Source organism: Octopus sinensis, linkage group LG1 (assembly GCF_006345805.1).
Source record: "Octopus sinensis linkage group LG1, ASM634580v1, whole genome shotgun sequence".
In the NCBI taxonomy this organism is placed as follows: domain Eukaryota; kingdom Metazoa; phylum Mollusca; class Cephalopoda; order Octopoda; family Octopodidae; genus Octopus; species Octopus sinensis.
Window position 1 is genome coordinate 189,235,205 of NC_042997.1, and position 10,000 is coordinate 189,245,204.

Here is a 10,000-nt window from a genome sequence, read left to right on the forward strand (position 1 = left end):
TGTCTTGTCTGGCGTGCCAACGATCCTGCCGGTCCGCTGCCTTAAAATTGATCTAATATAATGGTTTCAAATTCTGACACAAGGTCAGCGATTTCGGTGAGGGGTAAGTCGATTAAGTTTACCCCAGTGATCAGCTAGCACTTGTTTTATCAACCAAGAAAGGATAAAAGGCAAATTCGACCTCATTGGAATTTGAACTCAGAACGTAAGGACGGATGAAATGCCGCTAAGCATTTTGCCCCGTATGCGAAAGATTCTGCCAGCTCGCCGCCCTAAATTGATCCAGCATGATAGCATGGTAATTTGTTCACTCTCTTTTCGAACTTCACAATTTTTTGGCGTCATGAGGAACACTGGGCTAGGTGTCTAAATGTCTAAATGACAACAACAACAACAACATAAATTGTAATTAAGAACCACACAAAAATTGTAAAATAATTATGAAAGCTCATAAAGGAGCATTGTATAATTTTACAGGCAAACATAATCTCATATTAAAAAACCAAAAACAAAAGCAAAAAAAAAAAACAGAAACAAAACACAAACCACACATTCGCAAACACATAAACACACGCATATTTAATATTTGGTATCAAAGTAAATATGCCAGACTACAATTCCATAACTTCGACTTCTCACGAATCGCCCATCACCAGCTTTATAACATGCCATTCATGTTTATCACTCGATGTGTGACCGCGCATTTTTCTTTTAGATCCTGTATCAGAAGTTGACTCCGCTTTGTCTTTTATTGAATTGACTGTCTATCTATCTATCTATCTATCTATCTATCTATCTATCTATCTATCTATCTATCTATCTATATCTATCTATCTATCTTTCTCTCTCTCTCTCTCTCTCTCGCTCTATCTATCTGTTTGTCTGTCTGTCTGTCTGTCTGTCTGTCTCTCTCTCTCTATCTATCTAACTACATATTTATATACATATATGTGTGTATGTGAGTGTGTGCGTGTATGTGTGTGTGCATGTGTGTATGTATAAACATATACATCAAGAGAGAGTGAGTGAGAGAGAGAGAGAGAGAGAGAGGTGGAAGGACAGCCTGTGACATTTACAGTTTTGCAAACTTCAACACCTCCCACACACTCACCCATATACACACACACACATACACACACACATACACACACACATACACACACACATACACACACACACACACACACCACAAACACATATACACATGCGTGCACGCATGCACACGCGCACACACATATAGATGAAGATTTACATTAACATACACATTCATTTGCACATATGCTGAAACTCAGACGCAGATATGTTTGTACGATATGATTCTCGAACTGTGAGACTTTCTCTTTTACCCGCACTTTCTCATTCCCACACTCGCTCTCCGTCTCTCTCTGTCTGTCTCTCTCCCTCTCTCTCTCTCTCTTTTCCCCAATATCTTCGTGTTTCTCTGTCTAACTCTTGTCTGATTCTTTATTTACCAACACGTCTGTCTGGCTTTCTGTTGCGCCCGTCTCTTTGATTTTCTTTCTCTCTCTTTCACACACACACACACACACAACACACACACACACACACACACACACACACACACGCGCGCGCGCGCGCACACACACACACTTTACTTAATTCTATCAGATTTCAAAAGCTACTCGCTCCACTTTTGTTGTCAATGTTATGCAAAGACCCCGCCTCACCTCACAAAATAAAACAAAAAAACCCCCTTTAATAAAACACAAAAAAACCCTTAACAAAACACACACCCTACCTTAACAAAACTAACTAAAATAAATATAAAACACCCACCCAATCCTTCATAGCCATCAACATCTACAGCATTAAAACGTTTGACAAAGAGTGACATCTGGTGAATATTAATAGACAATAATTCGAATAAACAAGCTACGAAAGAGTGACGTCATAAAACGCAATTCATACATTCTGGCCACCATCTTAGTATTTGGTTTTTGTTTTGTATTGCTGCCTACAAGTGTCGCAAGTCAATGGTGTGGATGACTAGCTGCCTGCTTTCACCTAAACACGAAATAGGTTTCGGTAAAAATGAAAGAACAAAAACAAAAAATCAAATAAAAAGCAAGAACAATGTCGTTAAAACTTCCAAACGCATCAGAGAAATGGGAATTTGGTTATGACGTTTTGGCATCTCCCAGTATGACAGGTCACACAGACACAGACACAGACACAGACACACACACACACACATACACGTATTAGCGTTTACACACTATATTGTTGCTCGTTTTTTGTTTGTGTTTATACACACAGACACACAATACCCATATACACACACAAGCAAGCATATATATGTATGTGTACATACATATATGCATGCTTATATGCACATATATGTGTGTATATATATATATATATATATTTATATATATATATATATATATATATTTATATATATATATATATATATATATATATTATATATATATATATGTATTTTATACATATATATATATATACATGTATATAAAATTTTATAATTGATAAATAATTATAATAGAGAGAACATGAAGTGCAAGCTTGCTAGAATAAGAGTTAAAATACTCAAACAAGCCACCAAACTCCCTGAAAATCATAACAGACTAACAGAGATCGGGTAAACGAGCAAAGAAAATTTTACATTTTAACCCCGCTGAAAGCTGTAGAATTAGGTAATAGATATACCTGTATCATGATTTCGAATTCTCAATTACTACTGAATTCTCTTCAGCTGGTCTTACCCAGTGCTAAAATCCTGAGCTGGCAGAATCGTTGGCACGCCGAGCAAAATGCTTAGCGGCATTTGCCTTTACGTTCTAAGTTCTAATTCCGCCTTTCATCCTTTCGGGATCGATAAAATTACCTTCTATCCCTTCGGGGATCGATAAAATAAGTTCCAGTTGAGCACTGGGATTGATGTATTCGACTTACGCTCATATTGGCCTTGTGCCAAAATTTAAAAGTAATTAGAGTATGTTAACAAAGCAGACGACACTTGGTTCGGGAAAATCAGTTAGCAAGAAAGGCTTTCGAACCAAAGGTTCCGGAAAATCGATGTTGTCTGCATCAGACAAGTATTAGGTTAATTTTTCCCCACCTCTCTCACTTAAAATTGTTTACGCTGCATCGTGGCGAATCACTAACAGTGTTTCTTGCCTTTAAGAGATTGGAGAAGTGCGGAACTCGAAGACAGCATAATAACAGACAGTTCTAAGATATCAGAGGCAATTGATGGACGTGGATAAACTGATATACTGCATTGACGGCACAGGACGATTTAAAAGTAATTAACTAAAAAAAAACAAAAAACAGAGTCGATTTTCGGTTAGCATGCGGTGCTTGCTACAGATGAAACTCAAAGATAAAAAAATTTTGATTTAGTAATGTCACGGCCGCTGCTAGAGGAATTTCATCTACGGCTGATATATTTCTTTTCTTTTTTTTTTACACTATACGTCTATAAGAGATGTTCTCTCGAGACAAATAGTTCAATTTAGAAGGTTTTCAACAGTGTATATGCTTTAAGTATGATATACAGATTATTAATATGAACTAATACCGTTTCCGCTGCTAATAACGAAAACCATCATATGAAGGTAGTTTTTTTTTAAAAACAACTTAGGTAAAGTTTTTAGTAAAGAATCTGGGAGGTGGGTGGTAAGACACAGTAGATTGTGTAGAGGGGTGACAGACGAGTTAGGTAAGTCTTGCATAGCTATGTTATGCGGCTGGAAAGTTCATATAAACATATATCATAGTAACAGAAGAGACAGCGATGCAAAATAACGCGTTTATGGATTAGTGGGCGAAACTTGTTGATTAAATGTTTGCTACTTTCTCTGAAGAAGTATGGACTTTCGGATGCAATTTTGCCCATATATATCGTTGCTATTATGCAGTAAACGAAAAAATAGTTTCACCATTCCAGAGCAAAACCGCATCTATTTTTTTACTCGGCTGAAAGTTATAAAAGTGACTCAAGGCTCAAGTGTTTTGTGCATGGCACAAAACTTTTAGCCTTTGAGTCATTTTTCTAACTTTATGTCGATTTAAAATAGCAAAAATGCGTGTGTCTATATATATATATATATATATATATATATATATATACACACACACACATGCACATACATTCGTATGTATATACTTTTTTTATTATGTATACATGTTTGTGTGTGTGTGTGTGTGTGTATAAATTCATAAATAAACATATATATCTAGAGAGAGAGAGAGAGAGAGAGAGAGAGAGACAGAGAGGGAAAGAGAGACTGTTTGTGAGTATAAATGCGCGCGCGTGAATAAATGTGTACAGTAGAATTGGGTTGACTACTCAGTCTTAATTTGTGAAGTTTCAAACATATTTGATAAAACTTATTGCGACACGGGAAGAAAATGTGGTCTGCTTTCTGCTTACAAAGCGAAATGCCTTATCTCAACCTATCAACCTAAACAAGACACAGCTGTTAGCATGGTTCAGTACTCTATGGGGTTTTTTTTGTCGTAGACAAAAATACGGAATGTTTCAGAAAGACATCATACGTAATGATACATCTACCTCTCGACTCACTGTTTCACTGTTCATTGTTAAGTCAGGATCTATTCGATGTAATCGATTAGATCCCTCCCCGAAATGTTCAAGCCTTGTGCGTGTAATAGTAAGGATTATATTAGATCAACTTCATCAAATTAACCCTTTGCCTGTCCACAACAGTTTCATATGCTATAAAGTGATATAAAGATTTCCTTTCATAACTCCCAAGAGACGATAAAATAAGTTCCTGTTGAACAGTGTGGTCAATGTAATCGACTTACTCGTTCTCCTTAAATTGCTGGCCTTGTGCTAAAATTTAAAGCCGTTCCATCATATTGTAGGCATCTATCTTTGTTGTTTTAGAGTTTTCTTGACATCTTCTGGTGATAAGGATCTCTTTTTAAACTAAAACACACCTATTTTCTTTCTTTTATAAAGAACTGTGATTGTCCAATCGCCAGTCTAATCACAGAAGAAAATCAAAACTGTTCCAAAAGATGCTGTCTTTGTTCCCGATTGGTTTGATGAGATGTATAAGTTTGATTAGAACTTTGTCGATATATTTCTATCAGTCGTAATCTATCTCTGCTTGCCTATCTAACTAACTAAATTATGTTCCTCTCGAAAGATGGATTTTAATTTTCCCCCCACCCCTGCGATATAGAAAAAGTTTTCTTCTAATCTTTCCTTAAATTAAATTTCCGAAACAAAACAAATCTAACTTGTAAAAAAGAAACGTATGTGCCTGTGGAAATACTTGCATACAAACAAGCATATATAGAGAGAAAGAGAAATATGTGTGTGTTTGGTGGTGGTGGTGGTGGTGGTGGGGGGGAGGCGGAAGTTTCAAATCAAACCGGAAGTTATGTCACAGGCGGGCAGATTTCACGAAAATTATAATGCTGTATATTTGCACACACATATATGGTTATTCCATATAACTCCGTAGGGAGCATAGGGCCGGTTTCTCGGTTTCTCTGGTATATTATATATATATATATATATATTCCTCTCTGGATGGGGTGTCGATCTGTTGCAGGATTATTAATTTTTACCAGCTGAGTGGACTGGAGTAACGTAAAATGAAGTAAAACAACTATATTTTGTAGTCATTATCCGTAATCTACTCCCAAAACACTTCAGTAACTCTACTTTGCATCGCTTGCAAACTTATATGTTCTATGATCATTAAAGTCCAACGACCTCCACAATAACCAGCCTTCAGTTTGATTTCCGTTCCTAGGTTAATCGAAAACATAGATTGCCGTGCTACTCATAAACCTTCTCGATAGTTAAATTATTTGGTGAAAAAATACCATCAAAGCAATTTAAACCGCCTAAAGGACGGGTGCGTTTGCTAGTATATGATGTAATAAAGTCGCTGATGTATGTTAAGAAAAATCTAACAAGTTCCATCATTTGGTAGCGGGCTGTCAGCAGTTTTTGAATTAATGGATGGAACTTCCACCAAGTTTAAATTGTAAAACTTGGGAATTTACATCATGAGTAAACATGCGCAAACATAAATACACACACAAAAGTATGCATGTACAAATGCGCACACACATACACACACACACGAAATTACATATACACATAATAAATAATAAATGCGCCCCTTTTAAAACCTAGCCAGGTTCATGGGCCCGGATTTCCCGGTTTCTATGGCGTATGTGTCCCCCAGCTGGACGGGACGCTAGTCCATCGCAGCGTTACTCATTTTTGCCAGCTGAGTGGACTACAGCAACGTGAAATGAAGTGTTTTGCTCAAGAACACAACACGTCGCCCGGTCCAGGAATCGAAACCACAATCTTATTATCATGATGCTGACACCCTAACCACTAAGCCACGCGCCTCCACACTTATACACATAGATAACATATTCATCTGCATGAAACTTAGTAAGAGGCAATTAATCTATGACTATATTTCAATGAAAACACTTACTCTACGTAATGTATTGAGTACTTAGTACGCGATGTAACTGCAAGTTATTACATGTATGTACGTGTACGTGTTTATGCAGGTGTGTGTGTGTGTATATATATATATATCTTTGAAATGCGGAGTAGATGAAACAGGGACAACTGAAGAAGGGGAATATTCTTTATGTTGTATGTCTCGTTTCTCTGTTTTTTCGTTGTTTGAAAAAAAGTTCGTTTCTATGTTTTCGTTTCCCATTGTGTTCAAAGTTTATTGATGTCCTGTATCCATATATGCATGTATATATACATATATATGTAGGTATGTACATATATGTATGTATATATACATGAATTTATATATTATTTATGTATATATGTCTATATATATTATATGTGGTGTGTGTATGTATATATATGTATATATATATATGTATATATATGTGTGTATATATGTATATGTAGATTATACTATAATATATAATGTAGTATATATATATATATATATATATTATATATATTATATATATATATATATATATATATTATATATATATATCGCAGACACACACACACGCACGTCTACCACACGAATACACTACCATTCACTCATTCATAAAGAGAAAGTAAGATGAGACGGGGGAATTGCCACCGCCTATTAAGTATTTAATTCATCAGCTCAACAGAATGAGAACAATATCTGAATTATTGCTGTGCAATGAATGATTCTTCTCAAAGATATACAGAAACATTTATTGACGGGTGTAGGCACAATGCGTAATATTTTCTGCCTTTTTGATTCACGAAAACTATCTCAGCTAAGCAATTGATCTTCTCTAAATGCATTAAAAACACAATAGCTTATTCAGAACATTATTACAGAAAATCAGCTCAGTATTGTTTGAATATAATGAAAAATAAATGCGCCTTTTTAAAGCCTAGCCAGGCTCATGGGCCCGGTTTCCCGGTTTCTATGGCGTATGTGTTCCTCAGCTGGACAGGACGGCAGTCCATCGCAGCGTTACTCATTTTTGTCAGCTGAGTGGACTGGAGCAACGGGAAATGAAGTGTTTTGCTCAAGAACACAACGCGTCGCCCGGTCCAAGAATCGAAACCAAAATCTTACGATCATGGTGCTGACACCCTAACCACTAAGCCACGCGCCTCCACATTCTTTGAATAAACAAATGACAAATTTAGGTGGGGCAAAATAAATAAGACAAAGAAAGATAAATTTGCCTCTTCGATTCTCCAGAATTAGATTTGAAAAAAGACTCATACACATTAATATCCATCCTTAGACATCATAAAGATCAGAAATGCAAAAAATATCTAAGTCAAACGAGAGAGGATCGTGGGAAAATGGTACATAGTATGAAATTAATGAAACTCGACTAAATCTAAAAATCGACCATAAAATATTTTCAATAGCTTCTCGATCTGCTAGAGTGGTCTCTTCCTGATATATTTACGCACCATTTACGCTGTTAAAGAGAAGAAGTTATTGAAATTAGTCGTTACTCATTTTACCTTACTTTAGACATCATGTTGTGAAAATTGAAAATTAAAAATTATCAAATTAGACAGTGTGGGGGAAAAAAAAAACATCGACCTGGAATCCCACAGAGAAAAGAACTTTGATTGTTAGGCACCAAAAATTATCCAAATATTTTGTTAGCAACCTCAATTACAATCGAGTCAACATTGAAGAAAAATTTCTTGAAAAAAAACTACAAAAAAACACTACAAAAGAACAAACAAACAAGTACCTGTCACTGACTACGTTTCAAACTTATTCAAATTCAAAAACAGCAACGATGCTGACCAAATTTTACTCCAAAAGATGATGCAACACTTGTAATGCAATGATTTAAAACCGGTAGGGGGAAAATAAGAACTCAGAAATAATTCATTTTTCCCACCCCCACACAGACAGCTAGTGTACGGCGAGGTCACAAGGCAGTGCCCGTCTCAGTCCAGTCAACAGACCATCGCTATGTGTGTAGCCCCTAGTGGGCAGTAAAGAAAAAAGATATGTATGTATGTATGTATTAGTGCAAGTGTGCATTCACGAGTTACCATGTATATGTATGTGCACATTTGTCTCAGATGCGAGTGTCTGACTTCATGCATCATATCATTTCTTCATGGTCAGATCCTGTTATTATTTCGGTCTCATGTTTTCAAATTATTTTGTCAGAATTTTGCAAAAGTTACGGTTTGTTATGCACCAAAAAGTAAAAATTATCCTTATTTTTAATTGGTTGTACTCGTGAAAACTTACTTCCAGCATCCCTCCCTCGTTTCATTCCCACCCCACACAAAACGAAAATAACACAAAACACCAAAAAATCCCGAGACCAAACACACACAAAATCAAACAACAACAAAATTAATAACTCGATTCACAAGAAAGCTACTGACTGTTCGAACAAAGAAGTCAGATCTGTAAAACATAAGCCCAAAACAAGCAGAGAAAAAAAACAAGATAAAACAAAATGTAGAACTAAAACAAGAGACTGAATTGCTAAGAGAACAGAATCCCACTGACAAAATTAAAAAACAAAAAAATTGCCCGACAGAGTAAGACAATAAGACAGAGACCCAGACACTATACAGCGAATGTAGATCAACGTTGATATGGATTTCTGCGAAAATTTTGTGCTTTCCTTTCTGAAGGAAGCAAATATAGTCGATTGAAAGCAAAGCAGAAAAAGAAAAAAATAATGAAAATAGTAAAAAGTAAAGTCAATATGTTACTAGTTTTATCGACAATAACGGCTAAAAGTTGTAATCGACTATTGTATGTGGTAGTAGGGTGTTGTAGTCAGAAAAAAGCTAACAAAGGGAAAAATATCGTGATATATATATATATATATATATATTATATATATATATATATATATATATATGTGTGTGGTGTGTATATATATATATATATATATATATATATATATATTATATAATATATATACATATATATATATATATAGTGTATTTAAACACACATAAGGAATCCACTTATAGGGAATTCAGCACGCTAGAAAGAACAGCTAGGTTCTGTAAACCACAAAAATAAATACTACATATTCCTTCAAAGAATACCAGATAAGCCACCCATAATTGGATACAACTCACCCAACAAAACTCACTACTTGAATGGACCATAAGCAAAACTTGACTTAACAGGATTCAAATAATCCTATCAGGTGGTGCTATTAAGTTAGATATGGCCTGGACCAATCATTGGTCGAAACATCATCTCAAGTTTATCTAAGTATATATATATATATATATATATATATATATATATATATATATATATATATATATATATATATATATATATATATATACTGTTGTGTGTCTGGGGAGAGTCATTTTCTTTTTGTGTCTTATAATGTAACGCACTCACCGGTAAAATGACTATTGAAAAGGTTGCAAGACGCAACGAAAATTTTAGAAAAATAAAAATAAGAAATAAGTGGAAATTTTACCGGTGAGTATGTTACATTATAAGGCACAAAAAGAAAATGACTCTCC

General features: G+C 35.2%; 1 protein-coding gene across 1 annotated transcript in view; it reads right to left on the reverse strand.

Annotated features, from left to right (window-relative positions):
* LOC115218082 (fatty acid-binding protein homolog 9) overlaps positions 1 to 10,000 on the reverse strand; it is a 161,094-nt gene that overhangs the window by 53,377 nt on the left and 97,717 nt on the right. The window lies entirely within an intron of this gene.